Below are 14,337 nucleotides of genomic sequence, written 5' to 3'. Positions count from 1 at the left end.
ATCAGCAAAATACTTGCAGGCCTTAAGCACAGCATAAACACTAGACATTTACCATTGCTATACAACAAGAAACTACTTTTCTCAGCTTACTTTATATATAATCATACTGACTCCAAAGCGATGTGTTCTACAGCAAATGCTTCCAGAGTGCATTTCAATGAAAGACGAGGCCTGCTGCACTGGATCAACCAGGAGTATGGTGCCACGTGGCAATCCTAACAATAGTGCATTTTTGTAATTTAAATTATACAATAGTTACTTAAAGAATAAGCTGCACACACAACTGTACAAGAAGCAACAATACAATAAATATACAGGTCTGTTCATCATAACTTGTCCAGCAAGGAGTTATCATGACTGTAAGAATGGTAGGAAGCTATACCTCTTCTAAAGAAGTTAGGTTTACAGCACTAAAGCGGTCACCTGCAGAGGCATGCTAGAATTAAAAGCACCAGGGAAAGATGAAAACTCCTGTACAGGACGAGTTGTACAGGCAGTTCTCAGGACACTCCAAGCATAAATGGTTGGAAAGGCATGGATGCACAAATATACATAGAGTTGGCAGCCAATTACCTGACTAGATGTAAATGCATCAAGAGTTCTTCATTGGGTATTGTTATTGGCTTAACGCCAGGTATCTCTACATTGGGGAGGCACGACTACCCCAACGGTGGGGGCATGGATCCATGACTTAATAGACTGCGACACCACAAGTGACATATATGCTGCACTACTGCCACCAACTTCCAGCCCTAAAAATATATGCATCCACTATTACAATACCTGTTGCTGTTTCAGACAGCAGGGTGGCGGAAACTGGGCAGGATTGATGACAGCATCATCATGTTGCTGGTGGTTGTTAGTGTGCATGGGCGCTTCCTACTGACCGCATTGCACACATCATGACAGCTACCATTGGTGTGCCCTGCGGAGTAAATTATAGTCCTGTTACTTGTTTTTTTTACCCCTATAGCATCTCACACTATCGCCCTCTCTTCTTCTATCCTTCTCTTGTACTATTCTATCAATGATGTTGATTCTCTCATTTACAGCCCTATTTCTGGACTTTTTTTTAAAATGGTGAACATATTGATTGCCATCTGTATTCCTCCTGATTCCCTGCGCATGTATTCCTGATTTTGTTATCCTTTTACTTTGTTATATTTGTCAAACCCAAAAATAAAGTTACAAAAAAAATAAAAATAAAGAGTTCTTCATTGGGTGAAATTCTTGAACTTTATAATTATGGACTGTGAGGCAAAAAATGCTGGGCTCAACACACCTAGCGGAAGAGGTAGTTGAAGCACACCACTGTGCGATACAGCTACCTAATAATCTCAAGTTTTTTTACATTAAATCTGGCAACCAAGTACAAGAACTCACTCAGCAACAGTAACTCCAAGCTCCATTTAAACTCCCGGACCCATGCTGTGCCCACAGACTCTCATATTTATCAACCTCTACGCAGCTGGAAACCAGACTGTCCATTATTCACAGTTACAGTCAATGCAGTAAGCACATTTTTCCTCAAACTTCCAACCATGGTTGATTATTTTAAACTGTAATTGTGGAAGATGTCCCCATGCAATCAAACTGAAATTATCACAACTAATGTGGATATTATTTAAGTTTTTTGTTAGATTCACTACTACAAACATCTAAATACTCTTGTTGCAGCTATCCATGCAACTGCTGGACTCCTAAATGTACAGGCACTTTTCGTGATGCAGGAGGTTTTTACTGCAATTGAGAAGGCAAGTCAAATTAATTTAGACAGCCTGAAATCCCAGTCCAGCGGAGAGGTAATGCTAACAAATGTCACCTACACGCCAATAAGAAGCCTGACTCAGGATAGAGTTATAAAAGGGGCAGAGGTCTAACACTAAGAGAAAACAGTGCAGTCACAATACATATATAAATAAAAGTAATGGCTCTCTTGGGACTACCAGAAAATTCGCTCCTCTGTGTTCTACAAATAATGATTTAACCCGGTGCTAATCTACCCAACAACTATGATTTGTACCTACACATAGATACATCTCATTGAATATGTGTAATTTCTTAATTTATATGATAGTGATTTTGTTTAATTTGTAAAAAAAAAATGAATTCAATAGAGAGAAAAAGGAAAATATTTTTTAATAAATGCAAGTCAAGTCAAGTCAAGTCAAAAAACTTTATTTCGGACAAAGTGTCCTAGAAAGTGCATATACATAGATAAAAACAATAGAGTTATACATGCAGTTTCAAATTTAGAAAATCATCGAATCATTGAGTCATAAAATTTGGACAGAGATAACACAGTTTTTGTTCGTGGAACAATAAATATATAATTTAGACTAAAAAGCATTTTTCAATAAAAATAGGAAAAAAAGAAAAATCCTATATTTAAAACTAATGCATGAATGATGGATAAAAGAAATACAATTACAGCATAGAATTACACAATCAAGTTACATTTTGGGATCTCAGATGGGCCCTTCTAGTGCACCATGCCGAAAATAAAAAACCGGCAACCGAATAAACTATTGGGATACCAGTATCAGATTTCAGTATCCTAAATGCTTCAGAACAAGACGTGGTGCCAAGATTCCTGCAGATCTGAACCAACCAGCGACTCCTTGCCTTCTGGTATCCAGCACAACAGAAAAAAAACGTGCAGCTCTGTTTCCTCGGGGTAATCACACATAGGACAATGGGTCGGATTTTGTTTACTCCATTTAGATGTAAAACAACGTAATGGGAGTACCCCGTATCTGAATTGTAATTTTAAAAAGAGCTTCCTGGCTGCAGGTGGAGTAATGAGATCAATTGCCGGTTCAAAGCAGAAAAATGCTTTGATTTCTAAAAAGGCACTAGTACATTTCCCAATCCTAGAGGAATTATTAAATTGAGCTAATCTGTGATCACTATAGCAAGCCTTCATTTGACCCTTTGATATTGATAAACAAGCAGACTCGGGATGAAGCCAACAATCTCCAAGACCCAGGCTAGTTAGGAGAAGTCTTATATGGTTGAACCATGGAATGTTCAAAGAACCACAAGACCTTAGTACCTCTGTGAGCTCCTCCCTGTAAGGTATAAGCTTGGGAGTTGTCTACAGGCGTCGCCAATACATAATAGGTTTAAGTCCTGCAACTTCATCTATTGGCATTATGCCTGTGTCTAGGCATAGCGGGACCAAGGGGGTACTACGGGGCAATCTAAATAATGGTCTTAGATATTGGTTCTCCACCTGTAATAATTTTGGCGTGTTTAGGTGGCCCCATAATTCTGCACCATTCAATGCTCCACCCCTTGCCTGAGCCCTATAAATTTCCACAGCTGGACTAACATTTCTTTTGCTGGAATTGTTAAAAACCTTCATAATCCCTCCTGAGGTTTGTACTAGTTTTAAAGTAGATTTTGTAATATGTGCCCCCCCAATCCATAGACTCAGTAATTGTAAGTCCCAGATACACAAAAGATGACACCCTTTCGAGCGGTTTACAATTTAGGCATGGATTGGGACGTGTGCTTTTTGGGCAATTAAATGCCATAAATATTGTTTTCTGGAGGTTTATTTCTAAGCCACGATCCCTACAAAACTCTTCGAATTTATCCAAAACCTTTTGTATCCCCATGGCTGATTTAGCAACCAAAAGGGTGTCGTCGGCAAACATCATAGCCGAAATTCTGCGAGTGGCTAACTTGGGGGCATCTAAATCTTTTGCTGCTGACAGGGTATCAATTAGGCCGTTAATGTAGAGACTAAACAGGGTGGGTGCGAGAACGCAACCCTGTCTTACTCCACGATTAATTGGAATAGGAGCAGTAAGATTACCATCCTTTCCATACCTAATTTGGGCGTAATTGCATTCGTGTAAACGTTTAAAAAGATGTATTAAATAAATAGGAACCCCCATCCTTCCTAAAACAGACCATAGTTTCTCTCTCGGGACCAAGTCGAATGCTGATCTAAGATCAACAAATATTAAAAAAAAGACTACCCCTCTGTAGACAGACAGTTTTCCAGTATAATAATTGCAGTCTTAAGACTTGGTCCAGAGTTGATAATTTTTCTCTGAAACCAGCCTGTAGTATAGACAAAATATCCCTCTCCTCCATCCATGACTGTAGTCTGAGGAGGAGAACTCTCGCAAAAAATTTTTGGGGGATGTCTATCAGACTTATAGGTCTGTAATTGGTCGGAAGTAGTGGGGAACCCTTTTTAAAAATCGGAATTATTTCCGCACCTAACCAACTTTTAGGAATCTTCACGCCTTGCATAATTGCATTAAAAAGGATCCAAAGATAAGGAGCCCAGATAGCGGGTTCGCTTTTAAATAAATCACCAGGTATCTTATCCAATCTTGGGGCTTTGCCCGGAGCTATACTAGCTAGTGCAATGTTTATTTCCTTTTATAGAGATGGTTAATGTCGAGTCATCTTCAAATAAAGGATCTAAATCTTCGCTGATCGCTGTACCAGAAATTAATGAGTCACAGGCATGGGTACGGGCAACTTCAGGTTCCTTAGCATACAGAGTTTCGAAGTGGGTGCGCCAGGTCTGTTCGTCTAAATTTGGTTCGACCGCCCTGCGTAAAATAGTTGTTCCTGAATTAGCTATTCCCCAAAAAGTCCTCATGTCTCTATCACCCAGTGCAATTTTCATAGTAGCCCAATTTTCAGCTTCCCAGCTTTGTTTTGTTTTATTAATAACAGATTTGTATTGAGCTCTTACCATCCTTATTGTAGAACGATCTCGATTTTTAATAGCTGTTACCAGTTCCTTTTTTACCTTACGGCACAAGCTATTATACCAAGGATGGGTGGGCTGTTTATCTTTTTTCCGTTTTTTAATTGGGAAAAAGAAATCATAGGTAATTTTACCCAGTTCATCAAAATTTGATTGGGCCAGCTGGAGGTCTAGGCTCTCATTGACCAAGTTAGACAGGTTGGATGCATCTATAAAAACCGGAAGCAAGGCATCATATAAAGTGGCCATTTTTATTTCTGATTCAATAAAATTAGACCATTTCACTCTCTTTCTACAATAAGAAACCACAAGCCTAGGGTCAGGGGGGTTACTCGTATCCGACAGACTCCCTGCGTTCAATGCTTTAAGTTCCACCATAAGGGCGGAGTGATCGCTATCAATACGAGGAATTATCTTAAATTCCACCATCATGTCCCAAAAATGTGAATTAATTAAAATATAATCTAATATGGACCCCTTGTTCTTACTATAGAATGTGTGGCAATTCGAAGTCGCAGATGATGCTCTCCCATTACAGGCACGAAGACTGTGCCTCATGGTGAGACAACTCATCTGAATCGCCAAAGGGGACCAAATTTTAACTTTGGGGCATCCTGACTCTGGGATTTTTAAAAACTGGTCCTCATCATACAAACCATCCAGTGGTAAACCTTCCAACGGTTCAAATTGACAATTAAAATCCCCACCTAATATAATCAACTGGTTAATATCAATAGTACCGAGGAAGTTAGTTAATTCTTCCAAGGTAATGGATTCAATACCTTTTGGAGACGGCTGTGAATATACATTTATTAAAACAACAGGAGGCCTAGACAAAAACTGTAACCTGACACATAAAATATAATTAGAGCCTGTATCAATTTGGGATACAGAACACCCCAAGTGCAAGCGTACCCAAATAATAAGACCCCCAGAGGGTCTTCCTTTTCCCCTCGAGGATGCCAGGATGTGGAAACTGGCATATCCTGATTTAAGAACCTCTTTTCTTGCCCAGGTTTCTTGGAACATGCAGATTTCAAATCCATCAATGAACGTACCCCACTCAGGATCATCAAGTTTACTGTTCAATCCCGCTAAGTTCCAAGATAAAACCCTGGTAATTTCAGTAATAGAAGAGTTCTTACATGGTGGCGTAGCTAATTTAAAATGCGGGGAAGCATTTAATGGGTCTATACTTGCGATAGGATTACAAACAAAGTGACTTGGATGGTCTGTGCATTCTGAGCGATCACAGCACAGAGAAGAAAGACTTGTGTTGCTGGTACTAATCCGGCTTACTCCAACTAAGTCTTCCCTAGTCTTGGACATCGTCCTTTTTGTCCTGTCCTGGAGCTCGAAGTCAGATATAATCGTAACAGTTCCCACTTTAATAGTATTGTCTGGGTCCCCATGTCAATCTACGCCTTCAAGTGAACTATACCTATTACTGGTGGGGATATTAAAGATTGGATAGTTATAAAACAGTTTAGCCGGTTTGGGGGGAGCCATCTTTATAAAAGGCGTTCTCCTTTTCCACTGGGGTAAATGATTTTGGTAGAGAGGCCTTAACGGAGGGTAAAAATATCCCAGAGGGAGTAAGATAATAGACCCCCTATTTTTTCCATACTCTGTCGCTAAAATGTGCTCAATGATACATGGATTTCTAAAATTGATTATTACACAGTCCCCTTGAATATCCTTTTGGTGTTTACCAATCCAACCTACCCTTCTTGTGGTCAAAATCTCGTGGGTATACTCATAGCTAAAATCACTATGATTAGCTAGCCAATGAATGGTTTTAGGTTTTAACTTCTCATGAGATTCACGTATACCCTCCCTTAAATCAGGGGTTCCTGCTAATATCAAAACATAAGGTGCAGATTCTGGTGGTAGGTTGATAGTTGGGGGACCCTGTGCTTGAGTATTGGGTACAAACTCGTTATGAGTCGTTATATCCTGCTTAGCGGACGGGGATTGTTGGTCAACATCAATCACTTGTGTTGTTGATGCCCTATTAATTCTGGCAGTGATATGGTCCCCTCCTCCAGAACTAGCGGTCTTAGTTGTTTTAAATACCTGTTTGGATAGAAGTTCCGAGTATGATGGATCTTTACTAGTACTCGGTTTAGGTATTAAGGGAGGGGCATTGATGTGCGCTATACCTTTCTTGTTGGCCTTAATAGATTGTAATTTAACTGTGTTGGTGTTGGTTGTACCGAGGTGTGGTGTATTTGTAGGGTTACACTCTGTGCTTAATTTTAACACATGATCATCCAGTGCCCTCAACCTCTTGTCAATGTTGAGAATTTGTTGGTTGATAGGTCCTAAGAGGGTAGTTAACAAAGTCTCCATTCTCCCCCAGAACCCTTCATTCCCCAACATTACATTAGTTAATATTATTTGGTCATCCTTGTTGATAGGATAGACTTCGCTATTACCATCATTTAGCTCTACAGAAGCGGGAAGCATCCGCAGTTGAGAGCGCCCAACTACTGGTGGCTCAAATTGTTTCCCTTTTCCTTTTGTTTTTTGCTTTCTTACTTTTTGTCCCCTTGTTCGCATTGATATGCTATCACATTTTCCCCTGTCTGTGGTCGACACATCGGTATCTGAACATAGTTCTATTCCATCCGAATATGCCTGCTCATGAACTAGGGATAAAATGGAATCAGCACTCTTATTAGTTCTTGATCTTAGCATAGTCGGGGTTAGCGAAAGTCTGTTATCCATCAAACATAAGTTAGGGGATACTATGTCCACAGTTCTGTGGTTCTCATTAAGAACTGTGCCTGGTAGCCCCGCATAGGATGTTGTTATGTCCGATGTAGCAAGCAGGGATTCCATTGAGTTCTCCTGCAACAAAGGTGGTGGCAGGCTAGAAGGAAGTGATAAACGTCTTTCAGTATTTTGAATCGCAGAAGCCACAACACCAATTGTCTTCTGGAGCATTTTGTCAATAGTGGTCAAACTAGGTAATGGAGTGGGGTTTGTGGCAGTAGATGATGAAGTTAGCTGCTTACGAACAGGTTTAGGCACAGGTGGTGGTCTTTTCCCCATTTTTCAATATGTAACCCTGGTATGCTACACAACACTAAATAATGTACTCACACGACTGGCGATCTCTTGCAGCTAGGCCCACACCTCGTTTGAGCCAGGGGGAGTGGCCCGACCCGACCTCCTTCGACCCCGGACGGCCACAGACGGCCCGCCCTTTGCCCGGGCTTAGCCCGGCGCCGCCCGCGCGCGTCCCGCGACGCGGAGGGAGCCGCAATGTTTTAAGCGCCTCTGGTCGCGTTGGCGGCGTCAGCGGCCGCAAGGGAGCCTGGGGGCTGTAGTCTCCCCCCGCTCTCGGCCGCGAAGTGCTGTGGCGGCGGCGGGGGAGACACACAGCAGGGGACGGCCCAAGAACTGCGGCAGCAGCGGTGCAGTGGCAGGCCAGCAAAAGGTTCACCCAGCAGGTAGGCAGGCACTATTGTTCAAGATTCCCGCTCCCCAGAGGGAGCCACGATGTTTTAAGCGCCTCCGGTCGCGTTGGCGGCGTCAGCGGCCGCAAGGGAGCCTGGGGGCTGTAGTCTCCCCCCGCTCTCGGCCGCGAAGTGCTGTGGCGGCGGCGGGGGAGACACACAGCAGGGGACGGCCCAAGAACTGCGGCAGCAGCGGTGCAGTGGCAGGCCAGCAAAAGGTTCACCCAGCAGGTAGGCAGGCACTATTGTTCAAGATTCCCGCTCCCCAGAGGGAGCCGCGATGTTTTAAGCGCCTCCGGTCGCGTTGGCGGCGTCAGCGGCCGCAAGGGAGCCTGGGGGCTGTAGTCTCCCCCCGCTCTCGGCCGCGAAGTGCTGTGGCGGCGGCGGGGGAGACACACAGCAGGAGACGGCCCAAGAACTGCGGCAGCAGCGGTGCAGTGGCAGGCCAGCAAAAGGTTCACCCAGCAGGTAGGCAGGCACTATTGTTCAAGATTGCTGTAAACTTTGGTCTTTTTTATCATTGTGTATATTATAATTGTTCGATAAGGTTCATCATTATTTGGTGTGGTTGGTTTGGTTTAATTTATCACTGTATGATCGGGTGGTTGTGATGTGTATATGATTGTAGGTTATTTGAGACAATTTTCTGGTAGTTCCAAGAGAGCCTTTACTTTTATTTACCTGTGGTACCCTGTCTCTTGGGCTATGGGGTCACTCCCTTTCTTTATAAAAAAAATAATACATACATAACACAATTCGCAAACATTGTCTCCCATGGAGAATCGAGCGCCACCGCAGCCATGAAGCAATATGGTTCACGGCTGCCTGAGCTGCTGGTCCAGGAGTCCCACAATGTGTGAGGAGGACATCTTTCTGGCACAGGAGGTGGTGTGCAGTGCGTTGTAGCCTTTGGAAGCTGTACCTGGCTTCCTGTGGTTGCGCTCTGACACCTGGTTGTGACCTGCCTAGGCTCCTGGAGGCCGAGACAGGAGAACCCGCCATAGAGCACAGAGCGTGCGAAGCCACAAAGAGTCCCCAAGGTAGGTTTTGGCTTTTCTATGCGCTCACGATGCCTGATCTGGGATTCCTGTGATGGGAGCCAGAAACATTCTTGCAGCTGAATGTGCAATCTAGGGGCCTCCTATGATTACCTCGCACTGTATCAATGGTTTGGGATACCGCCATGTCAGCTTTGCATGGTATAATGAAGTACTCACAGATATCTTAGTGCTGTATGTAGCAGTCTGCCTCTATAGCATACGTTATTGCGTCACTGATAAGGACTGCCATATGATGTCACATACAAACATTTGGCCTGAAATGAAAGATACCAGCTTACTTTACATTTGATACAATGCCTAGAACCGATTACTTCACATATTTATGTGCGGTAGGTATTCCAGGCTTCTAGAGTAATTTTATAGGGCTCATCATGGGGAAAGGAGTACACAGGCAAGCCAAGCTGTCACTTGAAAACCGCAAAAGTGAGAGCTTAATGAAACCGTAAATATTGCCTGTAAAGGCCCTTCTCAGCCAGCTCCTACAAATTTGGAAATAGATGACATACAAAATAAAGCAATTGACCACAAAATGTATCCTGTAACACTGTGCATTAAGCAGATGAAAGAACATTGTGATAGACAAACAAATGGGTTAGGCAGAGCATATCAGCCATAAAGGACAGCTCTAAGTCTTCCAGCGGCCTTCCGTCGCAAAAACATCTGCATCCTGACACGGTCACAAAAGCCACCCCATTTGTGAAACCAGAATAATTAATTTAATCACTCCCTGCTCATATCTTTGGCAAGGAAAAATTCTCACAAGCTTCCATTGTAGAGCACGCCACAGAATCATGTCTCCCAGACAATCACCGGGCCCACACGAGCACCATCATTGCCAGGTTTCTAAATTATAGAGACAGGGACTAGGTCTAGAAACTGACCAGTGAACGCGGTGTCACTGATAACCAAGGAGCCATTGTATTACTTTTGCCCTGATTTTACAATGGCCGTGCAGGAGGCTAAACCTGCATTCGTGGATATTAAATGACCCTGCAAAGGCCCAGTGTGATATGTGTGATGTTATATTCAGCAGAACTCAAAGGTCGCCCCATAGGGTCGCTGCTACTATTTCATGAAGCTGAAGGACACACACATGCAAGTTATGTAAACAGCTGGACAAGAAACACCACCAATTTACTGCAGTCTCCACATACTTAATTCTCAACAGTATCCGAGTGACGTAAACTTAGTGACTCTGGACTGCAGGACTATCATTTCCATTTATTTTCTCAATGCCTAGACTTCCTATGTGAACCAAAGGGCCTTATGTAATACCCTCTATATAGTTAAACATAGGAAATATGAAATGTCTCCATTCTTCATCCAGTCACTATGCACGCTGCAAAATGTAATAGGAGGTGGAGGCCACAAAAGTCAGAGTGAAAGGAAGCACAAACATTATCATTCAATCACAGAACTAAATCAGGTCAGCCCAGAAGCTGACCATGAGTCAGCCATAGGCGCACTGGTTGCCACCCAAACGGTCTGCTGGTGTACCTAACAAAATCAGTACCTGCACCTGGGATGGAGTGAAAACAGGAGAGGTTTGGTATTGCTGGCAACTGGAGAAGGCACTGAGGTTTGCTGCAACTGTTGATGGTGTAGTTGGTCTCTTTGGAGTTGCTGCCTGCCAGACAGCCTGCACATGCCAGGAAACATATCAGCAGTGTTACCGATTAAGCTAAAACAGAAGGGATGATCTGGTTTCCAGTGGATGGGAGACAGTCTGATATTTTATTTCTTGGTGCACAAGCTGAGGGTTGATGTAAATCCGCCTGTCATTGCTTTGCAGCTCTGTGCACAATTATGTGTATTTACAGAATACAGTTCCCACGTTAAGCAGGTGTAATCAAATGTCATCATAGCATTTAGTTCATAAAAAACGTAAGATGGGTCCTGTGAAAATTGAAGGTTGGTGCACCTTGACTATTCCATTTAAATGAAAAGAATGAATAATACGTGAGTATCATTATTTCATACACCTTGGGAGAGGACGTTGCTTTGTTTTTTTCAGTGACGCACACAGCAGTTACATCTGTATTGGGTATCCTTATATTAAAACTCTAAGGGCAGGGGGCCTAGGGAGGGCTGTTACTTCCCGCAAAGCCTGCCACCATAGTTCACTGCAGAGAGACCTACTTTTTGAGTGATCGAGGGGAGGCAGAGAGGAAGTTCTGAGACAGACCACAAACAGTTGTGCAAAGGGAACAAGCATTTCTCCCCGCACATCAGTGCATGGTAATGGTCATACCACCCCCTTCCAGTTCATTTTCAGATGAGGATGGCAGAGACCACTTGGTTTCGGTTCCTTCTGATCAATTGTAAGAGGATGCACTGATGCCACACTTTCGGCTGTAGTTCTTAATATCATACACTCACTGAATCTGTAACACCTGTTCAATTTGTAACACACTACCCAGCGAACTGCAATGTATATTTGTGTTTTACATAGACAATTACTACCAAACCAGGACATCTGCAATGGGTGCAATACAAAACGCATAAAAGAAATGCTAATCCGCCAAGCAAAATAAAGTTTTCAAGATGGCTCTTTGAGTGGTGCACCGCACAAGAGCACAATTACAACTGAAAATGCATGATCTCAAAAACAGGCAGTCAACGTCCCGTTGTTTCCGAATAGATTCAACGAGCTTTTACAAGGAACTTGGCAGTTAACAAACGATCGCCTTTCTACCTTGCTCTCCGAGTAGGCGTAACAAATTATAAACTGAGCCTCATCCCTGAACAGTGGCGAGTGCCGGGCCAGTGACTGGGCAGTATAGTATATGACAGTAAATAAAATAGTTTATTATATATAAAGAAAAACTCTTCAAAAGCATTGTGCTGGATAACAATGGTAAATTGTCAAATTTCTGAAAAAGTTATACTGGATAACAGAGGTAAATTCTCAAGCAGCGACCAAGAATACAGCTGCAAACTATGTAGTGTTTCTTAACATTAATTTATAGATATGTGGACAAATATTAATCTGTGGCCTCTTTAATTTCCTAACTCAATTCATCTTTTAAGGGGCCAGGTGCAGCTTCAGTACAATGCATAAAGTAAGCCTACATTTGTTTATCAAGCAAGAAATATACTGCAGTTTCACTCAGTTCTAATCTCACCGTATTGTGAGATGTTGCAGTACAAGAATTCTAAATCAGTTGTCTGTGGAACTGTTCTATCGGCATGTTTAAGGATCCTAGAAAATAGGGAGTCCCATAAGATGATATATTTACTTATGATTTAAATCTAATAACTTATTCCAATCACCCTACCTCTGTTTTTTTTAATGAAATTCACAATTGTCGTGCTTGTGAAAGCTAAATCGAAAACTCACAGAAACTTGCTACAGGGAACTCTAGGCAGGGGTGAATACCAATAATGGCTCACACTTTACAGACATTGATGTGATATTTACAACCCATCTGTTTCAAAATTCATCAGTAACCACTATTTAATTTCCAAGGTAATCTGCTAAACTCACTTGCTGTCCCAGGTCAAGCCTGAGACTTTCAGCCACTGCTGCCTTTGGAAGAAACACCGCTTCCATCTCTGATCTGTAAGTTTAGTATTTAATCAAAGTATAAGCTTGAACATTTCAGCTTGCTACACCAAAGTTACTACCGAGACAGGACGGCTTTAAGGTAATAAATAACACGTTATGTGGGCATAGCTATCGAATAACCAACGTCATATGCGAGACCTCAATCAGGTTTTTTTTGCCAACAGAGCCTTGCAAATATAGGCACTGTAGACCCAAAAAACATAATTGTTTTTCTGAAATTGTAACGTGGTTTCCTAAGAGGCTCGCTGGCTGAAGGCATCACACGTTTTGGCGGGATAGATAGAGCTTTATCAAACCTGACTTGTAACAGGACTTGGCATAGCTGAGTTGGTACTGGCTAAGAGACTCATGATTCAAGAGAGGCCTTTTCACATAAGGAAATTGTGGGCACATTACTTGTAGCTTGATAGCTATTACTATAACCTTCTTTCCCCCAGTGTAATGTTTCCTTAAGAAGCATATTGCCTTTTGATAAGAAGCAATTTGTTTACGCATAGGTACTTGCTCTACTTGTCATTGACTATACCGGTTTACCTCTCAATGCGTGCTAAGTGAAATAGGCAGAGTGGTGACCGGGCAATCCATGTGCTGTTTATAGAACGTGATGAATGTTTACGAAACGTAACTTTCATTTGTATTGAATGGCATCTAGTTACCACAACATACTTGTTCACTTGGGTTGTCCTAAACCCTGTGCAATAAAGGGACACTGTTGCAGAAAGGCTTTGGAGCCGCAGATCTCAAGACCACCTGAAAGATGGAAAAAACACAAGAGATGACGCGCTCCTGACACAGTCCGGGTGACATTTGTGGGCAGATCTCTCTTTTAAAAGTAATGCGGGTTGAAATCTGAATCCATTCTGATGTAGCTACGTTTCTTAGGACAGAGTACTCACCGACTCAGTGCACGCGGATCACTGGAGTCTTCCGGTTTCCTCTGGAACACCGGCTTACTGGAGACAGGACCGGTAGGTCTATCGTCCAATAAGAAATCAGTATCGTCTATGTACGTCATGCAACCCGCCCACTACCGGAAACCGGACGGTACAGCATCTAAGTAACATGCCTGGAGTACAGTTATGCTCCGTGGCCTCTCAATGAATGAACAACGCAACCAATGAAAAACGAGCTGGTTTTACCCACCCAATAACAAACAAGCTTACAGTCTTCGAGGCATCACAGCCAATGAACATCTGGCAGCCAATCCTTTAACTAGAGTACCCACAGTCAATTCACCGCCACGTTTTCCTGTATTGAAGCAGTTGCGATTACCCGGGTTTGACGAACTTGGACTCAAGACAGCTGTAATTACTAGTTAAAAGAATCCGGATAAAGGAAAAAATCAAAGATCATAGGGTTTCCGTCTCAATGACAATGTGCGCAATTTGGAACAGTCCAACCTAAATTTTGCATGCCACTATTTTCTTATCGGGGTACTTTAGTGAATTAACATTTGCAGCAGTGACATTTGTTAGTTTACTGCATATATATTTGCAGTTCTATATA

At 42.6% G+C, this 14,337-nt stretch overlaps 1 protein-coding gene across 2 annotated transcripts in view; it reads right to left on the bottom strand.

The window, feature by feature from the left end:
* Window positions 1–13,866, bottom strand: part of ASCC3 (activating signal cointegrator 1 complex subunit 3) — a 2,113,369-nt gene extending 2,099,503 nt beyond the window's left edge. Inside the window, exon 1 of one of the 2 annotated variants that reach the window (XM_085611187.1) lies at window positions 13,728–13,866. The gene's annotated coding sequence lies outside the window, so the exon portion shown is untranslated. Of the gene's footprint in view, window positions 1–783; window positions 926–13,727 lie in introns of those variants that run through there. The other variant, XM_085611188.1, reaches the window with a different exon arrangement.
* Between the last annotated feature and the right edge of the window lie 471 nt (window positions 13,867–14,337).

Source organism: Triturus cristatus, chromosome 6 (assembly GCF_964204655.1).
Source record: "Triturus cristatus chromosome 6, aTriCri1.1, whole genome shotgun sequence".
NCBI lineage: Eukaryota > Metazoa > Chordata > Amphibia > Caudata > Salamandridae > Triturus > Triturus cristatus.
The sequence above is the reverse complement of the archived record's forward strand: the minus strand, read 5'-3'. Positions and strand labels throughout refer to the sequence as shown.